We start from the raw sequence: 21,117 nt of genomic DNA on the forward strand, positions 1-21,117 counted from the left end.
CTACAACTGTATTGTGTTCACCAATCATCTAATACAATCAATTAGCATTTTGGAAGTAATTATAAAATATTGATAAAATAAAACTGTTGCAACACTGTGGAATTATAAAACAACTTTGCTGGTTGGGATGGTAACAGTACGGCTCTGCCCAACTCTAAATACTTGATTCGGTCCTCAGCGGGGCAGGCATAAAGTATGTGATCTACTGTTCCATCATTTTCCAAACAGAAGCGACACACACTGTCTACCGACAGTCCATAAATCTTCTTGACATCCAGGTATTCAATCTTTGTTTGGCAAATCTCAAAGCGATGCCATTGACAGGTTCTGGTGCTATGAAGCTGTGTGCAGCACCCTCCTTGCAAGGGAGTCAGCAGCCTCATTGCCTTCCAGGCGAGTATGGCAAGGAATCCAGATCAGAAACAATCTGTTAAGTCTTCCTATCGGGAAGAGTCGGTTTTGGCAATTTGCTACTAATTCAGACGTTGCTCGGTAGAAGCCAAGAGCTTGCAACTCCGCTTGACTGTCCGAGAATATTTTTATTGACTTGTGTATGAGGTTGGATTCTTCCGATCTCTCCGGACACAATTCAATAGCGTAAATTTCAGTTTGAAATACTGTCGAATAGGTTTCTAGACAGGTTAATATCTCTGTCCTGGATTTGCTAATGAAAACACCTGCACCAGAACCGGAAGGTATTTTTGATCCACCTGTGAACCAACAACTCTCTGCTCTTAATATTTCCTTCTCCCGGAGGGTCCAGTCCTCTCTACTTGAGAACAGTACTTTATAGGAAAGTTCATAGTTGACAATCGAAGTGTCAACCAACAATCTGTTGCACTCTGCATTAAATTGATTTGTGCGATTGGCAATGTGCACAAGTCTATATGTAGTCCATTTAGCCTTCCTCTTCAGAAAAATATGGAGAGGAGGTAGATCTAGAAGGATCTCCATGGCCGCTGACAGTATGGTACTGATAGCGACACTAATGGCCGGTCAAACCCATCTCTGTTAACCAGAGAACTTCGCCTGGGCCGTTTTCTGTAAAGCCTTCGGCCAACAGGCATCAGATGTCGTACTTAGATCCAAGTACGACATCTGATCCTCTGATATAGAGAAGTGAAAGCACTGCTTGTGACGGCTTCGACTAAAAGAGCTCTCTTAGTCGATTGATGGTGGTTGGATTTGTGGTTGAGATACCCCGTGTGAGTGGGTATTCGGTATACAGATGTTTCCCAGTTAGTGTCGGCCCTCTACATCAATACGTCCAAGAATGGCAATTCGTCGTGGACTTCTTTCTCCATTGTCAAATGGATTTCAGATCATTTCATATAATATTAGACAATGGAAGTCGTGAGGCTGCTATGGATCTGAAGCATGTCCTCATGTTATACTTGGACCCAATCCTTCCTATCCTTATCGATGATCTTCTGATGTGGGAAGTACAAATACTGCTTGTGGAGCTCTTGCTGTCTTCTAGCTAAGGCCTGTTCTACCATTACTCTGGAGTAACCATTTCGTTGAAGGTCATTTTTGATGATGCCTAGTTTCTTTTCGAGACCTTCCTTTGTATTACAGAGCTCGAAAGCACGGTCTAGTAGAGTCTTGATGGTTCCTCTCTTAGTCGATTGATGGTGGTTGGATTTCTGGTTCAGATATTGTCCCGTGTGAGTGGGTATTCGGTATACAGATATTTCCCAGGTAGTGTCAACCCTCTTCATCAATACGTCCAAGAATGGCAATTCGTTGTTGACTTCTTTCTCCATTGTGAAAGGGATTTCTGGTCATTTCATATAATATTAGACAATGGAAGTCCGAACTAATGAAATTTTACCTTCTTGTTCTGCCTTCAACCAAAAGCTCTTAAATATTATTATTATTATTATTTATTAACTTCAGGTACAATATAACATATAGAATATAGACATAGTAAAAACAAGTTAAGTTAATAAACTAAGAAGTCACATAAACTGTTTCCAGTTTGTGTGTGACTGTGAAAATTACAATCAAAGTTAAAATCACTTAAAGAAAACTAATAAAATAATAAAAATACTACATTCATATTCAACCCTAGATATATCCTTATTCACACTTACATTAGCTAAAATACATATATAAACATATATACATATATATATATATATATATATATATATATATATATATACACACACATACACACATATACACATATATACATACTTACACATATACACATACATATGATCAGTTTGTTTTTCGATTTAAAGATATATTTATATAATAACGGAACACTATTTGAGGTTAATAACTATATATGTATAGACACAGAAATATTATCAATACACTATTTTATGTATCTCTGTACGTGGCAAACTGGTAATGTAGTCATTTAATCGTTTTTTAAATTCATTTTGGTTTTTTGAACTTTTTATTTGATTGGGTAGAGAATTAAAAAATTTGAGGCTGAGGTAGCTGTAGCTTTTTTGTCCTACAACTTTGTTCATAAACGGCATTTTGAAGTTGAGTTGTTTTGTTCGAGTGTTGTATTCGTGTTCTATCCTGGGGTGTTTTTGTTTCGATTTGAAGCATTTTATATTAGTAATCAGAAAGAAGAGCTGCACTGGATCAAATATATTTGTTTCGTGATAAAGAACATCTGTTGGGTGATTCCTATTTTTGTTGAAAATTATTTTAAGGATTCTTTTTTGTGTTATTATCAGTTTATTCATAGTAGTCTTTCCAGCTGATCCCCATGCCAGTATCCCGTAAGTTATACGCGTTTGGATGAGAGCGAAATATAACGTGTTGAGTGTTTTGTTGTCTAATATGTCTCTTAGGACCTTGAAACGATGCATTAGAAATTGGAGTTTTTTCATTACATAGATTATGTGGGATTCCCATTTGAGTGTGAGGTGTGATATTGAACAAGCTGGACACATTGAGGAAAGTAAAAGATGGTGAGGAGCGCGCAGAAGCATAAATTGGTAGGTAGTACGTTCTGCTGAAATTCATTGTGAGGAGTTTATTTTTCAGGGAAGACCAGGTAGTGTCCTCATAAAAAATGGCTGTGTCATCATCATATGTGAAAATTTTTCCTATTGTTGGTACTGAGAATAAGTCATTAAGGTAAATATTGAAAAGAATTGGGCCCAGGGTAGTTCCCTGAGGCACACCATATTCAATATTCTTGTATTGACTTTTGTGGTTTCCAATTTTTACGTATTGCTTTCTGTTTAGCAGGTAACTCTGAAACAGCTTTAGTGTTGTTCCTCTTATACCTATGTTTTCAAGTGATTTAAGAAGGAGTGGGTGGCTAACTGTGTCAAAAGCCTTTGACACGTCTATGAAGACACATAGAGATGCCTTATTGTTATCCATAGCAGAATACATTTCAGTTGTTAGGTCTAGGACAGCATCTTGGGTCGACACACCTTCTCGAAAACCATATTGTCTACAGGAAAGAATGTTATATTTTTTGAGATAGGACGATAGTCGTATTTTTATAATTTTTTCGAAAATTTTGGCTACAGAAGTGATCAGTGATATTGGTCGATAGTTTATAGGTTCATTTTTATCGGCGTTTTTATAAATTGGTATCACTTGTGTCAATTTCAGCGCGGATGGAAAAATACCGTCTATGAAAGATTCATTCATTAAATAAACTAATGGTTCGGATATGAATGGAATTGTGTTTTTCAAAAGTTCAGCCTTTATTCCATCGACCCCCACCGCTTTTCTGTTTTTCAATGATAGAATTATATTTTTTATTTCGGTGGAATCAGTAGGAAATAAAAACATTGACATATGATTATTGATATTTCTTCTCGGACATTTATAATTTGGATCGACTTTTATTTCTCTTGCTAATTTTTTGCCTATATTGATGTAATTATCATTAAAATTATCAGCAATTTCGGGAATATTATCCGTGGATCTTCCTTCTATATTTATATGTGTTATTTTATTTATTGGCCTTTTTTCCCACAAATTTCTCCAACAGTTTCCCACAATTTTGAGTTATCACTTTTATATTTTTCAATATCATTCCGGTAAAAAGTAATTCGTGCCTTTTTTATAGTACTGTTTAATTTATTTCGATAGAGTTTGTACTTCCTTTTCAAACTGTCATCATTTGGGTTGCGTAGATACTCTTAAAACATGCGGTCTCTAGTGTTTATTGAATTTATTATTCCGTTTGTAATCCATATTTTCCTTTTTTTTTGCTTAGACTTTTTTTTGTAGTCTGAATATGCGTCCTAAGTTTATTATAGTCTACTGCTGTATAAATATTCACAAACCATTTTAAACAAATTGAATTCACTTTGTAACAAGAATTGAAATGTTAGAAATTCTTTTGCAAAGAAAAGTAATGAAGTAATGTGTCTCATCGATTTGTTACTCTACCAGTTTACAAAAAAAAGTGTACGCAACAATTCTGAACACAGTTTTTTTGAACTCGCACATTCTAGGACTTCCACATTGTCTCTTCGTGCAAAAAACCGAACTTGTCACATGAATCAGTATAGTCATATTCTTTAATTTTTTGAAGGAGCCGAAATATAGTACTTGGGGTACTTTATTTGCAAAATGACACATTTTATACAAATACGGAGATGAAAATATAATTGAAATTGGAAATTATCATATGATTTCTTGTAAAACAAACAATAATATTCGAAATTTCTGTGTTAAAAAAATCTCACCTGAATCAAACTCTCACAAATTATTGAAATTGAATGCAATATTGTCCTAAATCATACCACTGAGAGTGTATAAAAACATCATTTCCAACGTGAACACTTCGCAAAAATATGCTAACTATGATAATTTCTTCAGGCACCGCGAGAAAGTAGTCTACGGCGTGTACACGCTGGATTCTAATTGTTAAAATAAGCATCAGATTACATATTGTGTAAATAGGAATTCGATAACAAAGATATCTCTACACAATATTGATTCTGCAATCACGAGTACATATTTATCGCTCATCGACAATTAGCACATCCAGGTTATGGCGTGTACACGCTTCTGATGTATTTTATCAGAGTAGATGTGAAGAAACCGCACCGCAAAAATCGAAAATAAATTAAGTTGATATTTTCAAAACAACAAATGATTTATTCGGCTTGCTATCAGTGATGAGGTGCTTGGGGAAAATAATATAATAATGTATTTCTATACAACGAAATCAGAACTGAACGTGGAGGAAATTATAAGAGAAGAATTCTTAGATTCTGATTTTCACCTTACTCAGCAGTATTATTTCGAAACTGTATGTGAAATTGGCTTTTTTGAAGATAAAACACGAGCACTACAGGAAAATGACAGAGGCGCCCTGAAAGCGGTGCCAAAGTAGAGATTCGCATTGGATTTGAATCGCTGGAGATTAAATCCATTTGGAAAAACGTTTTCATAAAGTTTATTTCGCATGAACGCAGGTCTCCAAACGGAAGATTTCTTAAGTTCGAGGTGTACTGAGTTGAACCTCAAAACTACCCAACCAGTAAAGTTGTTTTATAATTTCATGGTGCTGCAACAGTTTTATTTTGTTGGTATTTTATAATTACTTCCAAAATGCTAATTGATTATATTAGACGAGCCGTGAATACAGGGTGTAACTGAATAAGTGTGAAACATTCGAGGAGGTGATTCCTCATCGAAAAAAAGATAGGATCTTTCATATAAAGAAATTTCATTGGAGCATCCCTTGTTTAGATACAGCCCCTCAAAGGGGGTACATAAAATTTGTATATTTCTTTTCACAAGCACTAAAGAAGTTACAATATTGAAATTGTTCTGACGTTTTATACTACCAAAAAGACACTTAGCCAGAAATTTATTTGGTTTACCCCATGGTTGTAAGGGGTGGAAAACGCAACCCGTAAAATTTATTTCTGATGTAACTTTTTTTATTATTATTTGTTCACCATATAAAAATTTATTTCCGATAGCCTGTTTTATTCTAAACAAAAAATGTCCTTTGGGTTTTTTGCCCAAAATGAACCAGTTCGCAGCAAAAAAATATTTTAGGAACAACTACAGCGATACATCGTCATAAATGCGAAAATACGAAACTAATCTATCTCGTAGGTCGCTATTAGCGATAGTGACAATTAAATTGGTATGACGCTGTCAGTTTGTGAATTTTCGACTTTGAATTAATTCTAATTGTGTGTTGTTGTTCTGCTCGTAATCTGTTACTTTAATAATTCACTTGTTATTAAAATGGCATACACAAATGAGAAAATGGCTGATATGCATTACGTTTACGGTCTGTCGCAGGGAAATGGGTTGAAAGCTTCTAGAAGATATGCTGAAATGTATCCTCAACGGCAGCATCCTTCACATAAAATATTTACTCGACTTCCTCAACGATTACGAGAATATGGTTCATTCGACAAAAGAACGCAGGATTGTGGTCGCCATCTAGAAGTACGAACACTACAGCTTGAGGAAGCAGTACTTAATTTGATTGAAGAAAAACCTACTACCAGTACTAGAAAGATTGCTTTCCAGCTAAATGTTGATCATATGACGGTATTTTGAATTTCAAAGGAACAACTCTCATACCCTTACCATCTGCAACGAGTACAGGCACTGTTACTGCGAGACTTGTCAAACCGTCTTGAATTTTGCTATTGGATGCTGGAAATGATTAGAAGAAATTGTGACTTTCTGAAGACGATAGAATTCACAGACGAATGTAGTTTTTCTCGGGACAAGATTAATAATTTTCATAATTACCACATATGGGCTGATGAAAACCCACACGCTATTGTCGAAACTAACCATCAAGAACAGTTTTCTCTCAACGTGTGGCGCTTGGAGTTATTAGGAATGATTTAATTGGGCCTCATTTTCTACCTCCTCGATTAAATGGTGAGGCATACGTTCAATTTTTAAGAGAAGTGCATCCAGTACTGCTGAAGGAAGTTCCTTTGGGCGTCAGAAGGGATATGTTTTTTATGCATGATGGGGCTCCCGCCCATTTTAGTCAAGTAGCACGTCAGCATTTAACTGAAACATATGCAAATCAGTGGATAGATCGAGGAGGACCACAGAACTGGCCCGTTCGATCCCCGTATCTCAATCCTCTCGATTTCTCTATTTGGGACCATTTACAGCATTTGGTTTATCGTTCTCCTGTTCGCGATGTAGAGGACTTAAGAAACTGCCTCATCAATGCGTGCAGGGTAATCAGAGAGACTCCAGAAATATTTGAGCGAATACGTGGCTCAATGCGCCGACGTCTACACACATGCGTAATGTCGGAAGGTAGACATATTGAACATTTATTATGATTTCTACATGTTGTGTGTTTTGTTATTGATGAATTGGTGTTATTGTTTATTACCCTTTAATCGTTTAATGCAGGTACTAACTACAAAATAACAATAAATCTCGTTCGCATTTATGACGATGTATCTCTGTAGTTGTTCGTAAAATAATTTTTTGCTGCGAACTGGTTTATTTTGGGCAAAAAACCCAAGAGACATTTTTGGTTTAGAATAAAACAGATTATCGGAAATGAATTTTCAAATGGTAAACAAATGATAAGATAAAAAGCTACATTGGAATTACATTTTAGAGGTTGCGTTTTCCACCCCTTACAACCATGGGGTAAACCAAATAAATTACTGGCTAAGTGTCTTTTTGCTAGTACAAAATGTCAGGTTAATTTCAATATTGTAACTTTTTCAGTGCTTGTGAAGAAAATTGTTATACAAATTTCATGTACCCCCTTTAAGGGGCTGTAACTTAACAAGGGATGCTCCAATGAAGTTTCTTTATATGAAAGATCCTATCTTTTTTTCGATGAGGAATCACTTTCTCGAATGTTTTACACTTATCCAGTTACACCCTATATAATACAGTTATAGGCAATAAAAGTGTTTTATAAATTTGTCTTAGAAACGTTTATAAAATAAAGTTATAAATACGTTATAAAATAGTCACGATAGAATTAAGTGTTTCTTAATAGTTTTAAAGGGGTAACATAAAAGCTAAAATACATTCAAACTCTTGCTATTGATTGCAAATTATTTTACAGAACGACGCCATTTTGGAATGATAGCAATACGTAATACTGACATTAGATGAGTTGAAAATATGAGATACTGCACATATAGTAATATTTTCAGATGAAAAGTACATAGATATTATAAGATTATATTATTTAGAAAAACTTGAGTTGATTTGCAACTAAAAAATTAATACGTCAACAGAGTGAATTTTTGTTTAATTGATAATTTTTTCCAAAAATTTCATTAAAAGAGTGACGCGCTTGAATTTTACTAATAATAGGCTATATATTTGTCAATAAAATTTCATTCGCAGTGTAAATATCAATCTTTGAAGCACAAACAATGTCTTTACCAGTTTTATAAATACCATCGTGGAATTATCAAAATGACCCCAACCTTACTATTTATTACTTTTCAGTTGGCGACATATCTATTATATTTTCCTAGTGTCCAAAACAAAATTACTTCTTGCGCCTGCATTATATTTTGTAACGCCCTCTTGAAATAACTTAAAAAAACTTTCATAAAATTGTATTTCAATTATTTTATAAGATTCTTTACGAAACTACTTTTCAAAAGTGTTAGAAAAATTTTATAGTAACTGCCGAAATGTTCACAAATCTGTTTTGTAGTGTTTGAAAAAGGCCTTACAAAACGCCTATAATGTTTTATAAAACAGTGCCAATTTCCTATTCATAGCTGTTCTATAAACACTTTGAAAATATTTCTGGGGGAAATACACTTCTATAATTTGTTTCTCCGAAACGTTTTCACAACCATTATAAAACATAAAATTGCTAGTTGGGTAATGACTGGTGATTTCTAGTTCATAGGTTGTCTTTATGTTGATTCAGGTAGTCCGCCTCTGTTGTTGATGTGTTGCTTTCGGCCAAGGAATTATTACCTGTTATAATAATAGTAATAGGGGGATAGGGCCTGACCAGCGCACATTTACGGTGAAAAAATAAATAAAAATAATAATAATATGTTCTTATTCATCACAATAAGAAGTCGAATTGAATAAAAGTCAAAAAAATGATGAATAGGCGAAGTTCAGCTATGAGCGCTGCTTTTAAACCCAACCTCGATTGGTATGTATTTTTATTATTTTTTTGTAATATTCGAATATATGACAATATGTGCAGTTATCAAATATTCCACCAACAAGTGCTGCAGATCACCAACATTTCAATAGTGTCCATTATCGAGTTCAAACTTGGTTAGGGCTTGATTTGGAACCCCAGGGATGGGGTCGGACAATGCGTAACGAATTCCTGGTTCTTATCACGACAATTTTAGCACCTGCTTCAAAGGTGCTAAAATTGTCCTCATAGGAAACGATATATTTTTTGTCACCATTGACTTTAGATTTTGATAGTCTCGTACACCCCATCATATGTAGGTTTCGAGACAACACTCAGAATGTCGAATTACAAATTTATACGAGTTTATAGCTCGCTATCCCAAATTCCGTGGCGAGCTGACTGAGACGCCTGGACTAACAAATCACCTTATCTAAAAAAAATTCCACGGTAGGTCGCTACTCTCACATGTATGATTGTTCGGTTATTTATGAGTGGTTCATTGTCGATCAATGTCGTGATTGAACTTGCTAATTTATCCAAAATCATTCCTGGCCAGCGATTCAAGGTCATGTATGAGTGTCTAGCATTACAGTAAATACATTGGAATGATTAGACACACTCATGTTCAAACAGTTAATGGGATTGATTTCAAGAGATTTATTTTATGATGTTACAAAGTTCTTTACGTACTTTGACAACTTCTGACTACAAATTATTTAATTAGCTCATGGATTCATGAGTTCTGCTATCGAAAATATTGGATAGAAGATTTCGCATCAAATTTTGTGTAAAAAATGGAATCAAGTGCTTAAAAACTTCTGAACCATTGACTGTTACTGTACTCTGAATCTGAAAAATGTCAACAAGTGGTACAAATTAGGCCAAATTGGACACTTTTAAGGCGAATTCCTGTTTTCAAACTAGATAGTAGAAAACTAATGTGTCTGAGGGTCAAATTTTATGACAAACTCGATGGTGAAACCACATATAATAATAATAATAATAATAATAGGAGTTTGCATCCCAAATCGTCCGTTCCACGGTTGTACTTCCCCCGACAACAGGGAGGTCGTGGACTTTTGAGTTTGGAGTGTCTACATGACAGAATGGTACTGGATACAGCCTGTAAAGTCGTCAGGAGTTCGGATCCCCTTCTCTGCATGGTCCGTGACCATGAGAGAGCAGGAATTGGAGCATTTCTCTTTAGGGCAGCTGCTCGAGCAGCTGATGAACTCGGTATAGTTTTCGACTCTGAACGAGGTGACTACAACTCTGTCACCGAGTGGGAACCCGTTCAGCAAAAAGCTCAGATAAAAGCCTCAGAGATCACCTTACTTCTGCGGAGACACAAGGATAAGCCTATGCATGGGGTCTTCTTCAATAACATTGAAGACCTTGGCTTATCAAAGCGCCTGACGTTCGCTTTTCTCAGGTCGAGTGGGCTGAAGTCGGAAACTGAGGGGTTCATCATGGCTTGCCAGGATGGTGTCTTCAACACCTCAGTCTCCCGCAGTCACGTGATGGGTATAGAGGTTCCTGATACAAGGTGCAGGGCCTGCCGCGAGGCGCCCGAGACCCTAATGCACTTGTATCAGCATGTCCAGCATATGCGGTCTCGGCCTATATACATCGACATAACGCGGCCCTAAGAGTGCTATATTACCATCTACGGCACTCTTACGGTATTGACGAGACACCGGTGTTGCCCTACGCTCCGGGGGATATTGAATCCGTAGTGGGGAACGAGAAGTGCCGAATTTATTGGAACTATTCGTTCCCCACCCTCAGGCTCATACAAGCTAATAAGCCTGACGTAGTCCTTCTCGACCACCAGACCAAAACGATATTTGTCGTGGAGTTTTCAGCTCCTGGCGAAACGAATATCGTCAGAAAAGAGGAGGAAAAACGGATAAAATATCGAGATTTTCTCTTCGAACTCCGCAGACTCTATCCAGATCACTCTGACAAGATGGTCGTTCTGATTATTGGAGTCCTTGGTGGAATGATGTCTTCTCTACTCTCGAATCTCAAAATCATACCGGCTTGCCGCACTAAGGCAGATATCTTAGCCGCACAGATGCAGAAGGCTGTCATTCTTGGCTCACTGCGTTTGCTCAGGGCACATGATTCTCGGACCCAATGATCACTTATCTCACGGTGTGGGGAGTGGTCATTGGTTGATTATGCTGGCGTGCCCTCCCGAATGTATCGGGGCTGCGGGGGATAGGTCCTGCCCAACGCCCACTACGGTGAAAAAATAATAATAATAATAATGATAACACGCCAAGGCGTGCTGTTGACCACCAAACAGCATTGCCTTGATAGGATACAAATGCTTGTGGCTGCTAAGAAGTCACTAGTGAGGCGAGCGAGAAGTATCGCGGAAAATCTTAGGTTCCGCGAGAAACCTTCTCGCTTATTCCAAGAGCCTCCACGTGTTGTGGATAATCCGCCGACTGCTGATCAGGTGGAATCCTTCTGGAAGGATATCTATGAACACCCGCAGCCACTCAACTTAAACACTCCAGCCCTAGCGCAGTTCGAAGCTTTCAACAGAGAGCTTCGACAGCCTGAGCTCAATGAACTGCGCAACCCGATAACCCCGGATGATGTTCGAAGAGCCCTTGTTGGTTCCAAGAACTTTGCTGCTCCAGGCCCAGATGGGCTGAACACTTATTGGTGGAAAAAACTACCAAGTACCCACCGCCATCTGACCAGAGTTTTCAACTTATGGCTGGACGGAGAGCAGCCGATTCCGGATTGGTTTGTCGAGGGGCGGACCGTTCTCATCCCCAAAAACGGAGATTTGTCGATTCCTAAGAATTACAGACCGATAACATGCTTGAATTCGTGTTATAAGTTGTTTACAAGCATCTTATACACACGAATACTCACCGCAGTTGACCGAGTGTTCAAACGGATATATGAGCAGAGAGGGTCGAAGAGAGGAGTCGCTGGATGTAAAGAGAACTTGCTCATCGATAGATGTGTAACGCAGGACTCGATACAATATGAGCGTAACCTCTCTATAACCTGGATCGATTATCGTAAAACATTTAATACAATTTCGCATGAGCTCATCTTGCATTTGCTCAGATGCCTTGCGGTACCCGACAACGTAGTGAGATGCATTGAACAACTGATTCCACTTTGGCGAACTCGCTTCACCATAACATCTGGTCAAGCAAGAGTCCAAACCGGGTGGGTCACTTTCAGAAGGGATATATTTCAGGGTGATTTCCTCATCAGTCCCCTTCTCTTCTGCATCTTACTATTGCCATTATCCGTTGCGCTCAGAAATACTCGAGGATATAACTGTGGCACCCCCGAAAACCGGAGGCACAAGGTCACCCATCTATTTTATATGGATGATCTTGAACTTTATGCCTCTGGAGAGAAGGATCTCCATCAGTCCTTGAGGGTGGTGGAAGAGTACACGCATGCTATCGGTATGGAATTCGGGATAGACAAATGTGCAATGTTTCATCTCCAAAGAGGACGATGCGGGGACTACGGAGAGGATGTGCCGCTCGTAAATGGAAGCATCCTACACCATCTGGATGCCGGAGAGACGTATACCTAACTCGGGGTGGAACAACGCCACTCACAAGAGGTAACAGCAGTGAAAAACTCTCTCCGCGGCAAGTATCAGCACAAACTTCGACAGATCTGGTCATCGGAACTGTCGGGGAAGAACAAAGTAGCTGCAACAAATATGCTTGCCGTTTCAATCTTACCCTTCTCATTTGGAGTAGTGACGTGAACTCGGGAGGAGCTGTATCAACTCGACATAAAGACCCGAAAAATGATGCATCTCAATAGGAGTCTGCATTTCAAATCGTCCGTTCCACGGTTGTACTTCTCCCGACAAACAGGGAGGCCGTGGACTTTTGAGTTTGGAGTGTCTACATGACAGAATGGTGCTGGATACAGCCTGCACAGATGCAGAAGGCTGTCATTCTTGGCTTACTGCGCTTGCTCAAGGCACATGATTCTCGGACCCAATGATCACTTACCCCACGGTGTGGGGAGTGGTAATTGGTTGATAATGCTGGCGCGCCCTCCCAAATGTATCGGGGCTTTGGGGGATAGGGCCTGACCAGCGCACACTACGGTGAAAAAATAATAGTAATAATAATAATAATCTTCATTGGTTTCGAAGACCTAAAAGGCATTAAACAAGTCAAAAGAAATTTGAACTTAGCGTTTTTTTGAATCTGAAGTAGGATACCTCCTGATCGATTTTTGTCAATAGGTGGTTGTAAACCCTGATTCCATTGGAAATAGGGTCATACAGGCATATATTAAACTGATCGGATTTTGATGCGGGTTTCTCAATAGGTGGAGTTATTCAAGAGGAAGGTTTATATGTATATAACATGCATACTAAAGTAGAGAAACACATAATTTTGGAGGTTTCTAATGAACACATTTTTTACGCTTATATTGCAAACGCAGGCTGAACCTCAAGAGTTGTATCAAAATAATATACTACAGTATTACTGGAGTTTTGCCCCAACACCAAATCGTTATTTTTAACTCCTCGACACGTGTTTCGATCGAAGAGGAAGATTAAATCTTCCTCTTTGATTATGATCACTTGGTGATCGAAACAGGTGTCGAGGTGTTAAAAATAACGATTTGGTGTTGGGAAAAAACTCCAGTAATATTCATTACTACACCAAAGGTTCCAAACAGTGCATCATAAGTATATACTACAGTATTGTATACTTCTGAAAGATCTACAAAAAAAGTCCCAGGTGGTATATGTCTATCTCTGAAGGATAACCCACATCAACCATTTTTCATCCTCGAAAAATAATGGATTATTTACGAAGCGATTTCAAGCAATACAGCAATAATCCATAACCAATTAGGTACCTTGAATCAATTATGCATTTAATATAGATTAATATAGCCCTTCACAGCATACACTGTGTCAATTTGAAAACTTACAATGGGCTAAATCTCACGAACGAAAGCTGATATCGAAAAATTCCTGAAACCGTTACTAGGATAGTAAGGGAGAACTAAAGTGACATGAAAGAGAACTCATCCCCATCAACCCCCTAGGCCCCACCCACCAAAACTCAAAAAGTTCAAATTGCAAATCCCTACTTGTGATGCATCATTGAAAAGACTATAAAAAATGCTCTCCAATGTTATAAATAATAATTGTACAGGATGAAGCAATAATTGTGAAACTTTGGCTTAAATAGAATATTTACTGAGGTTTTTGTTGAACTACAAATTTATTAAAAATGTCAATTAAGTAAATGTTCAAAGTGGGTTCCGTTGTTTTGTAAACAATAATACAGTTTTTTTATTGTATAAGTTTGAAAATGTCCGTATAGGACGAAACTGCAGTAACGTTAGTTACAAATAAAAGTGGTAATAAACATAGAAAGTTTCATTTCTCTTTTCTTCATTATGATCTTCTATCACGTAGTAACGGCTACATCCGTCAATTCAATAATACAGCCTATTGTCAAAGTCTGCACGAACTTTAATATCAGCCGGCTTACTATGACTTTTTTATTTGTAATGCTACCTCCCGGACTATTATTTCAAATGATAAGTGTCCGTCGAAACTTATCATTTGAGTCAATAATTTTTGGTTTGTTTGAGACAACTGAGCGTACCTGCAATAGTTTGAAAGTTATTATAATTATAAAAGCGGAAGAGTGAATGAAAAAACAAGTATCAAGGTATCACAATATTAAAAGTTTTATAGAAAATAGAATAAATTAAAAAAAAACACATGGTTACTTTTATTATAGAACGAAGTATTAAAAAAAAAATTAAAAAAATTATTTATTTATAACAATTTTTTTAAATAAACAATAAAAACAAGAATGAAAAAAAAGTTTTTTCAAAACCTTGAAGAACAATAGAATTTATGATTTAAAAAAAAACGTCTCCTTAATTTTAATATTTAGTTGCAAAAACGATTGTTAATTAACAAACGCATTTTTAGCAACACATTTTTTCAAGGAACCATTTTTTTTCTAAAAATCATAATTTTCTTCAATTAACATAATGCAAAAAAAAGTTTTCGAATTGCTTATGAACAATGTATTTGTTCATAATAAATTCATTAACAATAGCTGTAAAAAGTTGAAAAAAATGTTAATAATTAGTTTTCAGCCATGACACAGAGAAACAATTAAAAATTAAAAAAAAAATTGTAATGTATTTTTTATAAAATTATAATTTTCAATTGTCAATAAAAAAATTGAAAACTACTATTTTTTTATTTTGGTAACGGTAATCTATTTCTTTGCCTATTAAGGATAACTTCACCAAAGGAAAAAAATGTCAGGGTTTTAGTTTAATAATTATAGGGATTTTTTATATTTACTTTCAATTCAGAAAAAGTTATCAATAAACAAATTTATAATTAACGTTGAAATTGGGATACAAATTTTTCACTGCGGATTATTGTTTATTGATGTATCCCAACATTACATGGATTTTTTCATTCCTCAATATTTACATTTAATATGTTTAAATAATTTTTTTTTGTATTTATGTCAGAGTGACGGAAGGCGTGCAGAAGCCAGACTACCCGCTTTTGGCTCTATTCTCAGGGCTGTGTAAAAATTATAAATAATCGAGATACAGTTTCGAGAGTCGAGACTTTTTTTATGTAAATTCATTGATCTTTTCAAATTTTTTTTCAAATTTTCAAAATTTTGAAAATTATCCGAGATATTAAGAAAAACTAAAAACCCATTTTTTTTCACTTAATTGTTTATAACTTTTGTAATTTTTATCGGCGCGTTTTCGGACATTTCCTCAAACTTTCTATAGTCCGTTCATAATTTGTTGATAGCTCACTGCAAGTTTGACCCTCATAAGAGAACTGACATACAGAGAGGACAGCTAATATGATATAATAACAAAAACCAAACTAAAACTGGCAGTTTAAGATGTTTTCGACTAACCCACCTTGTATCTGAAGAAATACAATACAGCTATAAAACTTTTAATCCGATTATGTAGGTATTTTGAGTGGAAATGAGTGACCAGTGTCGTAGAGTATATGATTAAAACATTAGTTACTTTAAATAAACAAATATATTAATATTCTTAAACTGTAGGTACTGTAAACTGTATTTTTATTTTAAAAACATTTCTTTATTTTATTCAAAAATAATAAGTTACTTGCAATTTGTAAAAGATACATTTATTTAATTAATACCTATTTTAAAATGATATAAACTACGATTACTTACAAAACTATTCAAATTCAAAACAAACAGGATCATCTTCGGAATCCGAGTCGTCTTGCAGGTTAATAATTAGCGGTTGTGTCTCTACAGTCGCATCAATTATATTGTCAAGATCCCACATTTTTTGTTCTTCTTCCATTGCATGTCTTACTGCATCTCGCCAATTTTGTTCTGTAATATGTTGTAAAGACTCATATAACAATTCACGTACAGCTTGTATTTTATATGACGTATTTTTTCTAGCCACATAGCTTTTCATTTGTGCCCAAATGAGTTCAATTGGATTTAATTCGCAGTGGTAGGGTGGAAGTCTAAGGACTGTGATGTTTCGTCTTTCCGCCATTTTGTCAACTACGTATTTCTTGAACTTAGATTTGTGTTGCCGGGCAATTTTTAAAAGTTCTGCTTTAACCATTCCATCTTCGTAAGGCAGGGACTTATTCCGCAGCCAGTCAATGATATCCTGTTTCTTCCACGCAGTCGTTAGAAGTCTTTCAACTAGTCGTGAATGATAAGGTGCATTATCTGAAACTATAATTGAGTTTGGTGGTATATGTTCAATCATCTGCTCAAAATACTCTTCGAAAACATCAGCTGTCATATCCTCGTGATAGTCTTTTGTGCTTTTGGATTCAAATTCCAACAAACCATGCTTAGCAAATCCTTTTTCACTGCCAATGTGAGAAACTATTAATCTACTGCCTTTACCAGAGGGTGGGGAAATACCAGTAGACCAACCTTCCATAAAGGCTTGCCTGGAGCTTGATATATTTTTATCTGTCCAAATTTTTGTGGGAGTATGACCTGCGTTCACCCACGTTTTGTCCTGATAGTAAATTGGCCTTCCTTCAGCCCGAAATTTTCGTATAGATCTTAGATACTTTCTTCTCCAACATATTATCTCTTCCCGGTCAATCAAAAGTGATTTTCGGTCTGATTTCTCCCACCGGAAATTTAATTCTTTTAAAACTTACCACAATTTGGTTCGTCCGACATGAGGCAAATCCGGGTCGTCTCTAACTTCTTGTAAAATTTTGTTTAAGTTGGGTATTTCTTTTTTGTAAAAAAATTCGTGAATTTTCCTTCGAATACCATTTTTGGCAAATTCATCAATATCATTAGGTTTTCTCCCCCTCTTTAAGTATTCGTTTGTATTTGGGTTAGCTATACCTTTATTTTTTCTTTCTGATAGGAACCTATATATTGTTGACTCCCCTACGCCCGTCATGTTGGCACAACTCTTGATTATGTTCTGAACAGTGTTTGTGAGATTCTGAGTCACCGAAAAGAGCTAAATCGAGTACACGTGAACCAGACTAGATGCTATAATTGGTCCCTTGTTAATACCAGGCAATTTAAGTGGCGACATTTATCTCGATATGCGGAAAAACACCATCGATCCTTTAATTGTGCATGAATTAGAGAACCAAAGGGACGACGAAGGCAACTTAGCTGTAGACGAAGATTTGCTGCACTTCCAACTAGATGGAGCAACCTCCTCACTATGCAGCTCCAGTTAGGCACTGGTTGGATACTATTTATCCGAACAAATGGATTGGAAGGAGGGGTCCCATTGAGTGGCCACCGAGGTCATCAGACTTGGCCTCACCTGACTTATTTCTGTGGAGTCACTCCAAGTCAGTTGTTTATAAAAGTCAACCTGCGTCACTTGGGAAATTGCAAGAAAGAATTACGCAAGCATATCACGCCATTACTAGAACAAAATTTACCAAAGTTTGTGCAGAATTTGAAAATAGACTGTATGCTTGTTTACAAAATAACGGAACCCACTTTGAATATTTACTTAATTGATATTTTTGATGAATTTGCAGTTCAACAAAAGCCTCATTGAATATTCCATTTATGCCAAAGTTTCATAATTATTACTTCACCCTGTAAAATTATCATTCATATCATTGGATAGCATTTTTTATAGTCTTTTCAATGATGTATCACAAGTAGGGGTTTGCAATTTGAACTTTTTGAGCTTTGATGGGTGAGGCTAAGGGGTTGAAAGAGAACCCACCCCCGAGTTCTCTTTCATGTCACTTCAGTAACCCCCTACTATCCTAGAAACGGTTTCAAGCATTTCTCGATATCAGCTTTCGTTCGTGTGATATAGTCCATTGTAAGTTTTAAACTTGATACACTGTATAATTCAGATAGATATTTTCAAAGATATTACAGATTTAAAATGCAGGGGCATAGCGGTTGCGGTGGTACCAACTGAAGGGCCGGCGGCAAGTGCATATAAATATCGCATTGAAGGCCGTGCTTCGCCCTATAGCACTTCATGATCGTACGCGTTTACATGTATCGAGTGGTCCAACGAAAAGTATGCACCTTGCTTTTCTCCTTTTTTTGTAACTTAACGCAAAAATGCTCAGATAGGTCAATTTTGCTTTCGAGGGGGACACATTTTAGATGTATTTTTCTACCTGTGCCTTCAACCCCCTAGCGAGGGTGAGTAACAACCCTAAAATTTTAAATGGAAAGTGGGGTCGAGTGATATATCATTTGAAAGTGCACAAAATTCTCGTTTCAATGATACCTAATTTGTTGTATTTACTCGAATAGTTATAAAAAAAGGAAGAACATTTACTCGATATTTTTGGTGTTGATGAAAATGCGGAAAAAAACGGCATTTTTATCACTACTACATTCCTCAATTTCTCTCGTGCGTTTTTTGGTTCAAATAACAACAGCAGATAAGTGTACAAAAAGAATTTAGGCAAACGTTCATTGATTCAGTTCGGTTTCTTTTGAAATTATTTCAACTTTACTGTAAAAATGGTTTATTCCATTCCTGAACGAGTTGAAATTGTTAAACTTTATTATCAACATAATAGTTGTGCTAGACTTACGGCTCGCTTCTTTAATAACAGTCATCCCGCAAAGAATGTGAATGATTCTTACGTTGCCAAGTTAGTCCAAAAGTTTGTCGATACCGGATTTGTCTGTAATGTGAAACACCAGACACGGAAACCGATCAGAAATGAAGCAGTGGAATTCGCTGTTTTAGGTCATGTTGAATTGGATCAAAATCAAAGTACCCGTCAGCTTGCTGCAGCCTTAGGTGTCTCCCGTTCGTCCATAATACGGATATTAAAAGCCTATAAGTTTCATCCGTACAAAATTAAATTAGTACAGGAACTCAATGAAGATGATCCTGATAGAAGGCTGCAATTTTGTGAACAACTGAGCCAGCTACTAATTGATGATCCGCACCTATCATTCAACACGTGCTTTTCCGATGAGAGTACATTTTTTTGAATGGAGCTGTGAATAGGCATAATTGCCGTTACTGGGATGACAGTAACCCACACTTATTCCGAGAGGTCCATACCCAGTACGCTTAATAAATCAATGTCTGGTGTGACATATTAGGTAGTCATATCGTAGGGCCACTTTTCCTGGGAATTTCACTGATGAGGTCTACCTGAACATGCTTGAAGATATCATTGATCCTCTCATAACAGAAATAATTGAAAATGACCAAAATCATAATGATGATCGGCTTCATTTCCAGCAAGATGGAGCACCTCCTGACTATGTTGCTCCGGTAAGAGAGTTTTTAGATGACCGGTTTCCTGGACGGTGGATTGGAAGGAGAGGCCCCATCGAATGGCCTGCCAAGTCACCTGATTTATCGCCTTTAGACTTTTTCCTTTGGGGACACTTGAAAAATAAATGTTTTGCTACGCAGCCCGAGTCCATAGAAGATCTTCGCCAACGAATTACAGCAGAGTGCAGAAGTATAACACCTGATATGCTACAGAATGTTAGGAATAGATTTGAACGAAATCTGTATTATTGTATGGAAGCAAATGGGTCACATATTCAGCACTTGCTGAAGTAGGTTTCTACTAAGTCAATTACACATTTCAAAGTACAGGGTTGTAGTTGTTTTTCTTCATAATACCTACATGTTTGAGAGAAATACAACAAATTAGGTATCATTGGAAGATGATTTTGTGCCCTTTCAAATGATATATCACTCGACCCCACTTTCCGTTTAAAATTTTAGGGTTGTTACTCACCCTCGCTAAGGGGTTGAAGGCACACATCTAAAAGTGTCCCCCTCAAAAGCAAAATTGACCTATCCAAGCATTTTTGCGTTAAGTTACGAAAAAAGGAGAAAAGCAAGGTGCATACTTTTCGTTGGACCACTCTGTATATTTAGTATTATCATGGCACCCATGCGGGGCCGGGGCGGATGCTATACAGAAAACGATATAATTTTCGAGAAATATTTTTTAAAGTCTCATTGATGAATTGATTGAAATGTGCATCAACTCACATTTTTATTCAGTTCAACAACTGTTTCTACGGACATAAGGAGGGCAACACAATGGAAATTTTACTTTCTCCCGACGTGACTGATCTATCAATTAGCAGTTTGAATTGAAAGCAACTGAAAAAAAGATATTACTTATATTACTTGCTTTAGCACTCAAATAATATATTTATGTGCAAAAGAAATACAAGCTTCCATTGTTAGATTCCTGTTCATTATTTCACTTGGCTACATGAAACTGATGGTGGCCAGTAACACAGAAACACGTGTGCGGATTTGTTAGTGATTTTACAGAGACACAATAATGATAAAAAGGCATCGTTAATTCAATAAGAGAGGTAAACTCATCGAGTTTCTTACAGTCAGTCATAATAATAATGATAATAATAATAAGATGGTTGTTCTAATTATGGGAGTCCTTGGAAGAATGATGTCCTCTCTACTCTCGAATCTCAAAATATTTTCGGCTTGCCGCACTAAGGCAGAAATCTCAG

At 36.6% G+C, this 21,117-nt stretch overlaps 1 protein-coding gene across 3 annotated transcripts in view; it reads right to left on the reverse strand.

Annotated features, from left to right (window-relative positions):
- The window catches only part of Nha1 (Na[+]/H[+] hydrogen antiporter 1), a 95,273-nt gene that overhangs the window by 61,805 nt on the left and 12,351 nt on the right, over window positions 1–21,117 (reverse strand). The window contains exon 2 of one of the 3 annotated variants that reach the window (XM_074176628.1): window positions 20,627–20,740. The exons of 1 other annotated variant lie outside the window; for it this stretch is intronic. The gene's annotated coding sequence lies outside the window, so the exon portion shown is untranslated. Of the gene's footprint in view, window positions 1–4,685; window positions 4,844–20,626; window positions 20,741–21,117 lie in introns of those variants that run through there. One more of the 3 variants, XM_074176627.1, reaches the window with a different exon arrangement.

This window comes from Leptinotarsa decemlineata, unplaced genomic scaffold (assembly GCF_025532065.1).
Source record: "Leptinotarsa decemlineata unplaced genomic scaffold, Ldec_3_MD MMD2_tig00001973_RagTag_RagTag, whole genome shotgun sequence".
Taxonomy (NCBI): domain Eukaryota; kingdom Metazoa; phylum Arthropoda; class Insecta; order Coleoptera; family Chrysomelidae; genus Leptinotarsa; species Leptinotarsa decemlineata.